Source organism: Cervus canadensis, chromosome 2, assembly GCF_019320065.1.
Source record: "Cervus canadensis isolate Bull #8, Minnesota chromosome 2, ASM1932006v1, whole genome shotgun sequence".
NCBI classification, from domain to species: Eukaryota; Metazoa; Chordata; class Mammalia; order Artiodactyla; family Cervidae; genus Cervus; species Cervus canadensis.
In genome coordinates this window covers 22,881,379-22,895,563 of record NC_057387.1, presented here as the reverse complement: position 1 = coordinate 22,895,563, position 14,185 = coordinate 22,881,379, and the positions used below count along the sequence as shown (strand labels likewise).

At 44.6% G+C, this 14,185-nt stretch overlaps 1 protein-coding gene across 2 annotated transcripts in view; it reads left to right on the top strand.

Annotated features, from left to right (window-relative positions):
* Positions 1-1,846: 1,846 nt before the first annotated feature.
* The window catches only part of HAO2 (hydroxyacid oxidase 2), a 30,103-nt gene continuing 17,764 nt past the window's right edge, over positions 1,847-14,185 (top strand). The window contains exon 1 of one of the 2 annotated variants that reach the window (XM_043459518.1): positions 1,847-1,975. The gene's annotated coding sequence lies outside the window, so the exon portion shown is untranslated. The remainder of the gene's footprint in view (positions 1,976-14,185) is intronic. The other variant, XM_043459524.1, reaches the window with a different exon arrangement.

Below are 14,185 nucleotides of genomic sequence, written 5' to 3'. Positions count from 1 at the left end.
TAGAACCTCCACTGGTCTACCGACTACCTGAACGTTATAAGTATTAACTCATTTACTTCACATTAAAGTGTAGGAGACATTGTGAGGATGCTGCAGCACTCCGAAGTTAGAAGTGGCAACAGACTGGCATTCAGGAGCTCACAGGGCTCCAGGGTCTGTGTTCCTGACCATGACATAATGTCTCCTGGATAGCGAGGAGGCCCGGGGGTGAGAGAGCTGACTGTGGGCATGGCCTGGAGGCTGATAATGGAGGGATGAAAATCACTGCGGAAAAGGAATTTTGAGATCCTGCCGTCTGGGCACTTTGAAAATATTTCTGAGGTAAGCCTGCCATCTAGTGGTCATATAGCAGGTAGCAATTACCCTCAAGTAAATTTATCAGCAGCAAAGTTGTTTTTCAGTTCAGCTGCAGGTTCTAAAAGATAGGGAAATCCCACTGCCGTGGTCCTTGAAACAGCCTAGAATTTTCACCTGCCATTGAATGGTGGCTACAGGCTAGATGCAAATCCCAACTCTTCTCATTACTGATGGAAAGCTTGGGCCAGTTAACTTCATTTTCTCTTCTGAAAAATGGGAAAATAATATTGACCCATATGGTTGCTGTGAAGATCAAGTGAAAGAATGTGTGCGACGTGTCAGGACTATTGTCAGCAATTCATAACTGGTGGTTGGTGCAGAATGAAGGGCTGGCTCAGGAGCACAGCAGGAAAGGCCTGGACAAATTGGACATTAATTAGTGACATTAGTGAGCTCCACAGGACTGCTCTTGGGGAATTCTTTTTTTTAAACATGTACTATTGTGAAATACTTTGGCCACCTGATTCGAAGAGCCAACTCATTGGAAAAGACCCTGATGCTGGGAAAGATTGAGGGTAGGAAGAGAAGGAGGCGACAGAGAATGAGTTGGTTGGATGGCATCATCGACTCAATGGACATGAGTTTGAGGAAGCTCTGGGAGATGGTGAAGGACAGGGAAGCCTGGCGTGCAGCAGTCCATGGGGTTTCAAAGAGTCTGAGCGGCTGAACAATGATGCTTGCGTTGGCTTCCTCAGACTTCCACCTGATCACTGAGTCATCTCTCCACTCTGAAGGGTCAGTGGTTCTCCCCGCTTCCCTTACTTGTCTCTGGTCAGGCCTGGAGGGCTCGACACAGCACAGCCCTCAGTCCATCCTGGCGGGGTCCCCACTGCTGCCTGTGCACCGGTTCCCAGGTGTGACTGCTCCTTACCCATCCCCTCAGCACTTCCCCAGACAAGCCTTTCCTTTACAGCATGGGGGGTTTTGTAATTCTCCACCGAAATCACCGATTCTCTTCCTCTAACCACCTTAGAAGCACTGGTTCAGTCACTAAGTCGTGTCCGACTCTTTGCAGCCCCATGGACTGCAGCACGCCAAGCTTCCCCATCCTTCACCATCCCCAGGAGTTTGCTCAAACTCACGTCCATGGCATCCATAATGCCATCCAACCATCTCATCCTCTGTCGCCCTTCTCCTCCTGCCCTCAATCTTTCCCAGCCAACTCTCTTCCAATGAGTTAGCTCTTCACATCAGGTGGCCTAAGTATTGGAGCTTCAGCTTCAGCTTCAGCCCCAGTCCTTCCAATGAATATTCAGAGCTGATTTCCTTTAGGATTGACTGGTTTGATCTCCTTGCTGCCCCAGGGGAGAAATATATGGCTTGAGCAAATTAGCAACTATTTTATTTTGAGGTTGAATTTGGTAATGAGTGTCACTTTAATGTGAGGTAAATTGGCAAAGTTCATTTCATGGTTAACATGCTTTGGCCCACTTGCTCACTGGCTTCCAAGCTGGATGTTGTTCCGGTTAAAGATTAACTTGTAACTTTGAACCTCTTCTGTCTTCAGGGGGCTGTGGATGGAGACCTGCTATTCCCACCACAGCCAGCTGTGAGCCAAGATCGGGGTGGCTGCCGCCGGACACCACTATCCCCAGGTACAGGAAGAGGCTAAGACCAGGTGTGTTGCTGGTTGTCTCCCGTGTACTTGGAACTGGGGTGGGAGAGCGGGTGGCAGGTGGGACAAGAAGAGGGGCTAGAGACTTTAGGAGGCACCAGAGGTGCTCAAATGTGAGTCTTCAAAGGAAGAGTCTTGGCAGAAAGATGCCATGTGGAGGCAGGCCCCTGAGGGGCCTGGCAAAGGAAGGCTTTGCTGCAAAGTCACTCCAGTCAGTTCCCATGAGTTATCTCTTATATACAAGAAAGTAAAAAAAGTGATTCAGTCATGTCCAACTCTTTGCGACCCCATGGACTTTATAGCCCACCAGGCTCCTCTGTCCATGGAATTCTCCAGGCAAGAATACTGGAGGAGGTAGCCATTCACTTCTGCAGGGGATCTTCCCGACCCAGGGATCAAACCCATGTCTCCTGCATTGCAGGCAGATTCTTTACCGTCTGAGCCACCAGGGAAGTCCCATTTTATACATAGTAGTGTATAAACTAGGTAACTCATGAGAACCTACTGTATGACAAGGGAATTCTACCCAATGCTGTGTGGTAAACTAAGTGGGAGGAAAAGCAAAAAAGAGGGGATATACGTACACGAATAGCTGAGTCACTATGCGGTACAACAGAAACTGACACAACATTGAAGTACAATTATACTAAAAAAAAAAAAAAACTATAGATAGAGAGGCTCTGTCCAGGGAAGTTAAGTTTTAGAACCACCTGAAGGAGTAATTTTTTTTTTTTTTTGGCCATACCAAACAACTTGCAGGATCTCAGTTCTCAGGCCTGGGATTGAACCCTGGCCCTAGCAATGAAGCCTGAAATCCTAACTGCTAGGCCACCAAGAAACAGCCCCAAGGGAGTACTTATGGACGTCTTTAGGGGGGAAGATAGCTTAATAGATGTCCACTTAAAAGGGTTCTGGAAAATCTAAAAGTCACAGTTCCTGCCCTCAGGGATCTACTCTGTCACTTGACCACTGCTTTGTGGCCACAGACAGAAGATAACAGTGATGCAGGGACTGCTTCTAAAAGGCAAAAAAGTTAATGTTTGTCAATCAGGCTGGTGTAGTTTCTTTGGGGAATAAGTTTGCTTGGAATTGGGTAACAATTCCCTCCAGTGTATAGCATCCTGAAATTATGATTGGGTCAAGCTGAACCTGGCTTCCCCAGTGGCTCAGCAGTAAAAAATCTGCCTGCAATGCAGGGGACGCAGGTTCGATCCCTGGATCAGGAAGATCCCCTGGAGAAGAGCATGGCAACCCACTCCAGTATTCTTGCTTAGAGAATCCCATGGACAGAGGCGCCTGGTGGGCTATAATTCATAAGTTTCCAAAGACTGAGCATGCATGCACGCAAGCTGAATCTATAGATCAGTCTGGGAAGAACTGCCCCCAACAGTGATCAAGTCAGGGTGGTATTTATAGAAAGACACCCAGATCAGTGAATTGTAAAAGAGTCTGGAAACAGGATCAAGGGAGAAATTGCTTTTTGTGATATCCTACCTCCTAACAGGAAGCAAAACTCCAAAGTCTTTACTATTGAAGTAATAGTAATAATTTACTATGATAATTTACTATTATCATTACTATTATTTAAATGATAACTTACTATTATCCTTAGGTTATTCTGCATTTGACAAGATCCTTTGATTCTCACAAGAGCTCTGTGGGATAGACAGCCATAACCTAACTTTATAGATAGATGAGAATTGGAGCTTCTCTAGACTAGATGAAGTGGAACATCACTTATGGGCTACCCATTTGAGAAGCAATGGGAATATTCCCATATTCCTGGGCAACCCTTCCTAGAAAAGGATTTCTGTTATAGGCAACATCATATCAACTAAAGGAGAATCTGCTGTTGAAATCCATCTTCTCTTTCAACTGTAAGCTTCTTGAGAATAGAGACTAACATCATGTAGCTCTTTTTTTAACCTGTGGTGTTTGGCATGATGCCTTGATATAATAAGTTAGGTTTGGACATGCTGTGGTAAGGAGTAAACCCTGAATTCTTCATGGTTTACCATTCAAACATCTATTTCTAACTCACAAAAAATCAGCTGATCTCCAGGGCTCCTTCTTTTCAGGTGATGATTCAGGGATCCAAGCTACCTTTATCCTACAGTGATGCCTCCTGATGGACATGGCCCCTGGAATGTTGTAACAGGAGAAAAAAAAAAAAAAGATATAGAGTCACATAGAAGCTCTTAAATTCTTGGCCCCAAATGAACACATGCCACTTCCACTCCCCATAAATAGTCATATAAAGCCTGCCTACCTATAAGCAGCTGGAAACCATTGAGAAGCATGTGCAGAACAGTGACTGCCTCTGCTCATCCTGGCTGAGAGTGTGCACTAGATAAGCCTTGTGGGATTAACCAATGAGTAAATCCAACACAGTTTGAATTATAGCATCGCATGGACCTTGAGTCTGTCATACAGAGTAAAGTAAGTCAGAAAGAGAAAAACAAGTATTGTATGTTAATGCATATGTATGGAATCTAGAAAAATGGTACAGATGAACCTATTTCCAAGGCAGGAATAGAGAGGCAGACTTAGAATGGACAGGTGGACCCAGGAGGGGAAGGGGAGGGTGGGACAAATCGGGAAATTAGGATTGACAAATGTAAACTACCATGTGTAAAATAGCTGGCTGGTGGGAACCTGCTGCATTGCACAGGCAGCTCAGTTCAGTGCTGTGATGACCGAGAGGGGTGGGATGGTGAGGGGTGGGGGGAGAGGTCCACGGGGGAGGGAGTGTCTGTGTGCATACAGCTGATTCACTTTACTGTACAGCAGAAACTAGCACAACACTGTAGGGCAATTATATTCCAATAAAAAAGGAAAGAAATCACAGAATTACTCAAAGGTGAAAGCCACTCTCAACTTCCAGAGCCTCAGAGGAGAATGTCCAACAAGAGAAAGAATGCCAATGGTTCTACCAGTTAAGGATAGTCTAGTCTATACAAGAGCTTCCCTGGAGGCTCAGACAGTAAAAAATCTGCCTGCAATGCAGATGCCTGGGTTCAATCCCTGGGTTAGGAAGATCACCTGGAGAAGAGCATGGCAACCCACTCCAGTATTCTTGCCTGGAGAATTCCATGGACAGAGGAGCCTGGTCCTCTGAAGGATGGACTACAGTCCATGAAGTCACAAAGAGTCAGACATGGCTGAGCGACTAACACTTTCACTTTCACTTTCGTCTGTACAAGGCACTGCTCTAGGAACATTATGTGGACTACAGTGTTTAGTCCTCATGAGGCCCTGCGGGATAGGCATTAATAATCTTCTTTTACAAATAACCTGTCCATGGAACCTGGTGAACAAGCAGCAGAGCTGAGTTTGAGCCCATGTTTCCCAAGGCATAACACTTATGAGATCCTGTCTTCCTGACTCCATGGACTCCCTCAGCTACTAATGTCTCATGGAGTATCGTGAGCAGATTCTCTGTCTTCTCACTCCTCTCCGGCTGCCTCTCAGGAGCTGCCACTCCTGCGTAGAGCTATGCCTACAAGAATTCAAGTCAGGAGTGAAAACAGCAGAGTTCAGAGCTTGTTCTGAACCTTTGTGTAGTTTCTGACATCTGTTCAGTGCCCTTCACCCTTTCTGAGCAAATGAAGATGCAGGGCAGTGATCTCCACACAGGACACCTTTCCCAGTGGCCTAGCTTTTGTGGGAACTGATCAAGCTCACTTTGTGTGCTCTTTTATTTTCTTCCATGCCACAGGGAGTGTGGGATCTTAATTCCCTGACCAGGGGTTGAACCCACAGCCCGTGTGTTGGAAGCTCAGAGTCTTAAGCATTGGATCACCAGGGCAGTCCTTGTGCCACTCTTCTGACCCTACAGAGCAGAGACCTGAACTGATCTTGTGCGTGTGTATGCTAATTCGCTTCAGTCATGTCCAACTCTTTTGCCAACCCATGGACTGTAGCCCGTCAGGCTCCTCTATCCATGGGATTCTCCAGGCAAGAATACTGGAGTGGGTTTGCCGTTCCCTCCACCAGGGGATCTTCCTAATTGAATCCACGTCTCTTACGTCTCCTGCATTGGCAGACGGGTTCTTTACCACTAGCGCCATCTGGGAAGCCTAGCAAACCACTAACACCATGTACTGGCCAACTAAAGAATATTCAGAGCAAACCAGAGGAATTCCTAGTCAGGCCCTGCCATCCTCATTGTGTGAATAGAGACAATTCATTTGAATTTTCTGAGTTTCAATTTTTTCATCTATAAAATGGGACTCTCACCATTTTCAATGCCAGCTCTCACCCTACAAACCACACTTGGCTGCAGATATTTGCTTCTTTTCGTGATGCTTAAGAGCCAAGCCACAGGAGACAGAGTATATGACTAGATATGTGATGCTGGGCAAAATATTTTAATCTCTCTGAACCTCCGGTTTCTCACCTGCAAAATGGTGATAATAATATTTGTGTTTGGAGATTACACATTAATGCACCTAGAATAAGCTACACCGCACATGACACATCATGAAGCAGTCCATAAATGGTTGCGAATTTATTGTCACTATTCTTGTTATTAAGGAGCCACCACGCTGTCTCCAAGGGTCTTTGTGTAATCAAATGATTTCACTGCTCAAGGGAAGAAAATTCCCAATCTCTGCAAACACCCTGTGAACCCTTGGATCACGGTCTCCCAGTATGTCCTAAATGATAGCCAATACCCCCATAGAAAACACACTATTCACAAAGAGGCTTGTGCTCCAAAGCTCTACGAGGAGGTCATTTGTTTGGAACTCAGCGCATATTTTCCCATAGAAAGAAAGCTATTAAGATAGTGGCTGGATTCCTAGGTTACTGAAAATACCCACTTGATTTCCAGAGTAGCAGAAAACTAGCATATTTGCAATGCAAATGAGTATAGAATCCTGTATGGCTAGTAATAGGCTAAAACTGAAAGCTAAGAAGATTGTGTACTAAATAGTTTCTTTTGTTTTTATAAACTCTGATGAAGAGGACAATTAGGCTTAATTAGACAAAGAAAGAACTCTGTGGTGACAGAGGCTAGAAATCTTGTGCCCCTGAGGATATTTTCAAAGGCTTTGGAGGTTTTCTTTAACCAAGTCTAATGCGACTTCAAAACTTTTTCACTTTGTTCATAAACCAAGGAACTCCACAACACCAGTCTCATCCACCACGAGGGGGTTATTTCTGGTTTGCAGATGGAAAAGGGAAGGAGACGGAAGAAACTAGGGAAAGGGAAAAGTGAGAAAGATTTCCTGAAAGAAAAATCAGCCAATAGTTTGGAGAAATCAGGGAAAGAAGAGGATACGTGTGCAGGAAGATGGATTAGCAGATGGGCCATCTGGAAACCCAGGTGGGGTGAGAACCTGCCTGGAAAAGGGAAACGGTGCCCTGACTGGTGAATGTGTTCCTCACTGAAGCCTCTGGTTGCACCACAGGGTCAGAGGAGCTTGTAAAAACCCGCCTCAAGGTTGGTGAAGAAGAGCAAAGGATGTCTGTGAGCTTCAAGCTGGTTAGTGTCAGGAACCAGCCCAGATAAGGGGCTGGTTCCCTGTTCTGCACTTTATCACCATGAAGTAAGGGCTGAACAAGAATGCTAACGTGATCCATCTAAACAGAGGTCTTTGCATTTTTATGGGCAAAGCAAGCATAGAATGAGGACCTCGTGAACATCAGCCCAACCTTTAATTTCTGGTGGCTTCGAATCTGGTATTGTTGTTGTTTAGTCACCCAACTGTGTCTGACTCTTTGCGACCCCATGGACTGTAGCCCACCAGGCTCCTCGGTCCATGGGACTGTCCAGGCAAGAATACAGAAGTGGGTTGCCATTTCCTACTCCAGGGAATCTTCCCAAACCAGGGATGGAAGCTGAGTCTCTTATATCACCTGTATTGGCAGGGTTCTTTACCACTAGCACCACCTGGGAAGCCCCCCCGCCAAATCTGGTAGAAATTATACCTAAATATATAAAACCCATAGCTTCTCCAATGAGGAACTGAGGTCCAAAGAGGGCAAGTAACTTGCCTTTGCTCATAGAGCTAAGTGTCAGTAACCTCCTCTGAAGCAGACTGCTTCTCCATCCTCCACAAGTGTGGGGCCACTGACTACACAAGAAGAGTCTGTTCTGTTCCTCCAGCTTCAGCCCCTTTTTGCTGATACTGGCTAACCAAGCAGGCTCAGAAGGAGTTGGAGTGATAAAATCCAGTGTACATAAATTAGGTCTCTAGAAACCTCAGGTCTATGCTAGAAACTAATGCCCAGGTAAGGAGAAGCAAATTCCAGGTAATTTTGCCAGCCTCTTCAGAGAAATTCTGAGTCACATACTATGTCAGAAAGAGCTCTGAACATAGAGACCGGAGACCCAGGTTCATTTTTTAATTCTGTTTTGCGGTGAACTTGTGGATGTCTCTCCGTCTCTCTAAAGTCCCTCTCAGCTCCATCAAGCACAGCCGCTCTGTCTTCTTATTCACACCAGGCAGGATTTGCAATCATTACCATCAGCAGAGGTGGGACACTGGGTCACTAATGACCGAGTTAGGTCACAACAGCTCCAGAATGAGCATTAATATAAATGTACCTCCCCTCACAACCTCACAATCTCCTTAAACGGAGCTCCTAGAGTAAAACAAAGACAGTCTCCATAGTAAACTGCAGAATAGGTTCTGAAGAGCCCATGTGTACTGCTCTTCATAGGAGGATGTGCCCACAGGTCCAGAGGGGAGTTTTAATGACTGGGAAGAAAAACCGGCTAATGAGAGAGGATGGTGGGGTGGTGGCTGGAGAGGACGGATTATTATTGCACAAACAGAATAAAACAAAACCACAGCCCTCTTGTCCTGGAAGGGGTCCTGAGTCCTCAGTTCAGTGTGGGAAGCCTCAGGGAAAAGGCCAGAACTGACCCTGGGCTGACAGAACCCTGGGTGCGTTCTTGCAGCTTTAGACTACCGGCACCTGTCAGACCCACTCCAGGCCCCCATGTAAACGCCACCCTTAGTTCCTCAGGGCCCTCCAATGTTAGGGACACTCCCATCCCATCTTTACTCTGATATCTGACCTTATGTTCCCGAGAGTCTGAGTCCTGTTTGTTTTTATATTTTATTGGAGTTTAGCCGCTTTGCAGTATTGTGTTGGTTTCCACTGTACAGAGAAGTGAATCTGCTGTTCGCATACACATATCCTCTCCTTTTTGCATTTCCTTTCCAATTAGGTTACCACAGAGCACTGAATAGGGTTCCCTGAGCTATACTGTAGGTTCTCTTCAGTTATCTATTTTATACATAGTATTAATAGAGTATATATGTTAATCCCAATCTCCCAATTCATCCCACACCCGCTTTCCCCCTTGGTGTCCATATGTCTGCTCTCTCTGTGTCTCTATTTCTGTTTTGCAAATAATATCATCTATACCATATTTCTAGATTCCACATGCATGCGTTAATATCTGGTATTTGTTTTTCTCTTCCTGACTTACTTCACTGTATGATAATCTCAAGGTCCACCCACATCTCTGCAAATGACCCAGTTTCGTTCCTTTTTTTTTATGACAAGTAATATTCCATTGTGTTATATGGACCACAACTTACGTATCCATTCATCTGATGTCCATCAACAGAGGAATCCACGTCCCTGACCTTGACCTTTCCTCCTCATTTCAGGGTTCCCTGGGGGCTCGCCTGCCTCAGTCGTGGGTGTTGTTGAATCTCATCTCCTGGTCCTGACACGCCTGTGGCTCCAGCAACACCAGGACCCCTCCTTCCCCTGCCCCCACACCTTCCACTACCAGGGCCTCCTCCTGCTACAGCTTCTCCGGTTCCAATGCCACCGTTGCTATGGCAATGGCTCCAGGCTTTGCAGCCACTGTCCTTGAGACAGTCACCCACAAAGAGATTAAAGCACTGTCAGCCAACCTTGAACAGAGTAATGTCTCAAACAAGGCTCCCAACATGTAGCCTTGATGTTATCTCTACCACTCCATTGGGAAACTTGGCATAATCTCCCAGGGGACAAGGCCAAATGGTCTTAAAGGACACCAAGCATTTGCTTCTGGAGGCAGGTCATCTGAGATAGCCCTGAGATTCTCCCTTGAATCTCAGACACCTGCACTGTGATGTCCGCCCCCCACCCCAAGATTTCTTACAGGGTGCATACAAGTCAAAGCATTCCTAAAGAGACATCAACATATGAGCCAAATGAAACTCCAGAGGAAGACAGGTTGTTATCCAGCCTAACTTGGTAGGCACTTAACAATTTTGAAGAAAGCAAAATCTGCCTTGAAATGCCAACCAGCCCCAGTCTATGACCTTCCCCTTTCCTTCACTTGGGAAGATTTGAACTTCAGGTCGTTAGCAGCAGGTACCACTGAGTGTCCTTGCTCTTAGATTTTAGTTTCCTTATTACTGGTATGTAAGTTGCACCTCATCTTTTTTTTTTACCATAGACAAAAAAAACTAAACAGATGAAATGAGCTAAAATGAGCTAAGTTGTTGATTAGCGAGCAAAAGACTTTCATCCTTTTCTCCTCCTCTTGCATAATTGGGGTAGAGGAGAAAAGAAGAAAAAAATGCTGGAATGAAGATGAAATGAAATGGGAATACAAAACACACCCATTAGACAACTTGGATCCTCCCTTTAATTTCTTGTGGCTTTAAAGCCAGTATGGGTCAAACTGAAATACATAAAAACATGTAGTGCTTAGTTTCCTTCCCAAATAGGGAAAACTTGAAACAACACATTTGTCCTTCTCTTCAGTTATACACCTTATGTTGGACCTCTAGTAAAAATTACGGGCTCACGACTCGACTAAACTTTACATATGCTATGAAAAGAAAATAAAGAAGCACCATCATTACACTTTCACTCTACAAAATTCTTTTAAATTCAGTATAACAAGTAATTTAGGTAAGCCAACTACTTTGCTCTGTACCATGAAATTGAAAATGGAGACTGTCTACCTTTAGAAATGACCAAGATATGATTCTGAGCCTTCCCCTGTAATAATTTACTGTCTGATCCTTCACGAGGTATTTTGTTTCCCAGGCTCCATTCTCTTCGGAGGAAACTAATAACTCCTCCATCTACTTCACTGGGAAGCAAAAAGGAAATAGCAGGTGAAAAGGGAAATAGTAGCTAGACATTCGATAAAATTGTGCTTGCTATATGTTATGCCGATGTCCGAATCCCCGAGCGGGAAGAGAGAAGGCTTCCAAGACAATGCAACTCGCAGGAAGGGAAGTTTATTACTGACTCGAGTCAGGACTCTCCGCCCGCAACCAACGCAGTGGTGCGGGTCAGAGAGCCCCGAGCCCAAGCTGTTACACAAATTTATAGGGTGAGAAGCGGATTGGTTACACGTTTGCAAAGCAATTTCATTGGTCAATACTTTCGGCGCGCGGGACTTTCCTGGGGGGGTTTCCGCCCCCTTCCTAATTTCCTAATTGGCAAACATCGGTGAAAGCTAATTGGTCCTAATTGGCAAACAGTGGTCATTGTTAAGTGAAAGCTACCTGATAGTAGGAAGGCCTACTCCTAATTTAAGTTGCGTTACTTCTGCTCGCCTCACAGCTATATGTAAAGATGCTGTGTTCTTTATTTCCAAGCAGCTTTATTCACATTATTCCAGGCGAGTAATTCTGAGTGAGGCTGTACCATTTCCTTTAGAATAGAAGCAAATACTGTTAAGTTTTTATGCTAAAAGTCTGCAGAAGAACATTTCTGTGAGTGGGTAATGTTTAGGATATGGGGATTTGTTGAGACACTGGGAGTTGAAACTTGATGATGAATTCTCAGCCCACAAAGCAGAGAGATGATACACAGGGGAATGGTAAATTCAAGCACTGAACACTTATGAACAGCAACTCAGCGTCACATACTGTCCCACTGCTTGGGGAGGCAAAGTGTGTTGGGGGTCTCAGGTTCAGTGATTCACGAGGAAGACCTACAGGACACAGTAGACAGTTGAGGCTATGATTCATTACAGTGAAAGAATGCAAAACAAAATCAGCAAGGGACAAAGGGCAAAATCTAGAGGAAAACAGGCATAAGCTCCCAAGAATCCTCTCCCAGTAGCCTCACAGACGATGCAGTTAATTCCTCCCAAAATGAGCTGTGACGGCACTTTGTTGTCTACCCGGAAAGCTTGTTTTAGAAAGTTGGTGCCCCAAAGAGTCAGGCACAACTGAGCAACTGAACTGAACTGAATTGAATAGATGTAACTCCACTGTCTTCTGGCTTCCAGCATGGTAAAAGAACTCTTAACAGTCCGAGATTTTTCTCCTTATAGAATTTGTTCTTTCTGCCTGAAGTCATATACCATTTTCTATTAATAACTGGAGTTCTGGGATTTTATCATAATATACTAAGAGTTTTCCCTCATCTCTCCAGCCTGGAACTCGGTGAGATATTATAGTCTGCAAACTCATTTCTTTCATTTTATGGACACTGAGTTCATTTGTTTAATTACTGTCTGACTTCCTTTTTCCTCTTCTGCAACTACCTTAAGTCTCATGGTAGACCTTCTAGACACATTTTCTAGGTGTCTAATTGCCTTCCTAGATGCCCATCTCTTTATCTGTTTACTCTGCAGTTGGAGAAATATCTTGGCACTGATTTTCAGAAAATGTCAGATTTCAACAGTGGGAACACCCTATCCCCAAGTTCCTCTAATAAATTACATATTTGGTTGTTAAAAAAGAAAAAAAAAAAGAAAGTTGGTGCCCAAAGTTTTTTCCTGGGAGCTGGTCATAGGGACACTGTCTGCCTAACCCGTACCAAAGTTCTGGGCTCTCAGAGGGAAAGCAGATGTTCAGCATAGAGCACATTGTTTGCACAAATAGTTTAGACCAAAGAGACATTCTTTTCAGGAAATGGTGGGAACCCGCTTGAAATCCAAGTTCCCAGACTTCAGCCAAGGTCCAAACTTAATGCAAGCTTTTAGAAGTCTAGTATTCTCATGTCTGCTTTACTAACCCTTTTATGCACAGAGAGGTTTAAATAATTGATTGCAGTACAGTTGCATAAATACAATGATGAATTCATTCAATGAAAGTCACTGATTGTGCTCCAAAGTCCACCTCCAGGCCTCCTTGCAGAACTCACGGCACATCCCAGGGGTGTTTCCTGTCTGTTGTATAACTTCTTTCTGCTTAGCTCTTCAGGCGGGTGTTTAGGCTACCTTCCTCTTTGACTTAACTGGATTTTGGCACAGCCCCACCTCCACCAAGATTCCCAACACCCCACATTTCATCTGGCCTCTCTGGTCCCATCATTCATTAAGGGAGTTGCCTCATTAGTGTTGGAAGCGCTAGTCCCTGGGTCTTATCCACATCCTTCAGATGATAACTTGGTAGGCACTTAGTTTCTACCCACAGCCTTTAGGTAACTCTCACCCCATGGCCAACTGCTGGGGAGATATGCTGAGCTATGTACTACAGATTTCATCACCCTTCATAGTGGAATCCTCTTATGTGGAAGCTCTACATGCTGAGACTGACCATAACCAGTGCCTTCAGCAGCTCTGTAGATACTTATTCCTACTAGAGAGATTTGTCCCCTAATCCTGCCCTCTTTCCTCTTTCAGGGATGGTCATAGCAGAAGTACCAAGCTTCAGGTATTCATGAGGTTCAAATAAGGGGATAGGAATGAATGGAGAGAGCATGTATCATTTTCTTGGGCTCAAAATTAGCATCATGTTCAATGACCCAGCCAAAGAGTTGCAAAAAGTCAGCTTCCTACCAGATAATGAACTAACTGCCCCATGTATTCATTTTTTTTTTAATGCTTTGAGCCTTGATATATATTTTTTCATTTATTTTTATTAGTTGGAGGCTAATTACTTTATGATATTGTAGTGGTTTTTGCCATACATTGACATGAATCAGCCATGGATTTACATGTGTTCCCCATCCTGATCCCCCCTCCCACCTCCCTCCCCATCCCATCCCTCTGGGTCTTCCCAGTGCACCAGCCCCGAGCACTTGTCTCATGCACCCAACCTGGGCTGGCAATCTGTTTCACACTTGATAATATACATGTTTCAATGCTATTCTCTCAGATCATCCCACCCTTGCCTTCTCCCACAGAGTCCAAAAGTCTGTTCTATACATCTGTGTCTCTTTTTCTGTCCTGCATATAGGGTTATTGTTACCATCTTTTTAAATTCCATATGTATGTGTTAGTATACTCTATTAGTGTTTATCTTTCTGAGTTACTTCACTCTGTATAATGGGCTCCAGTTTCAT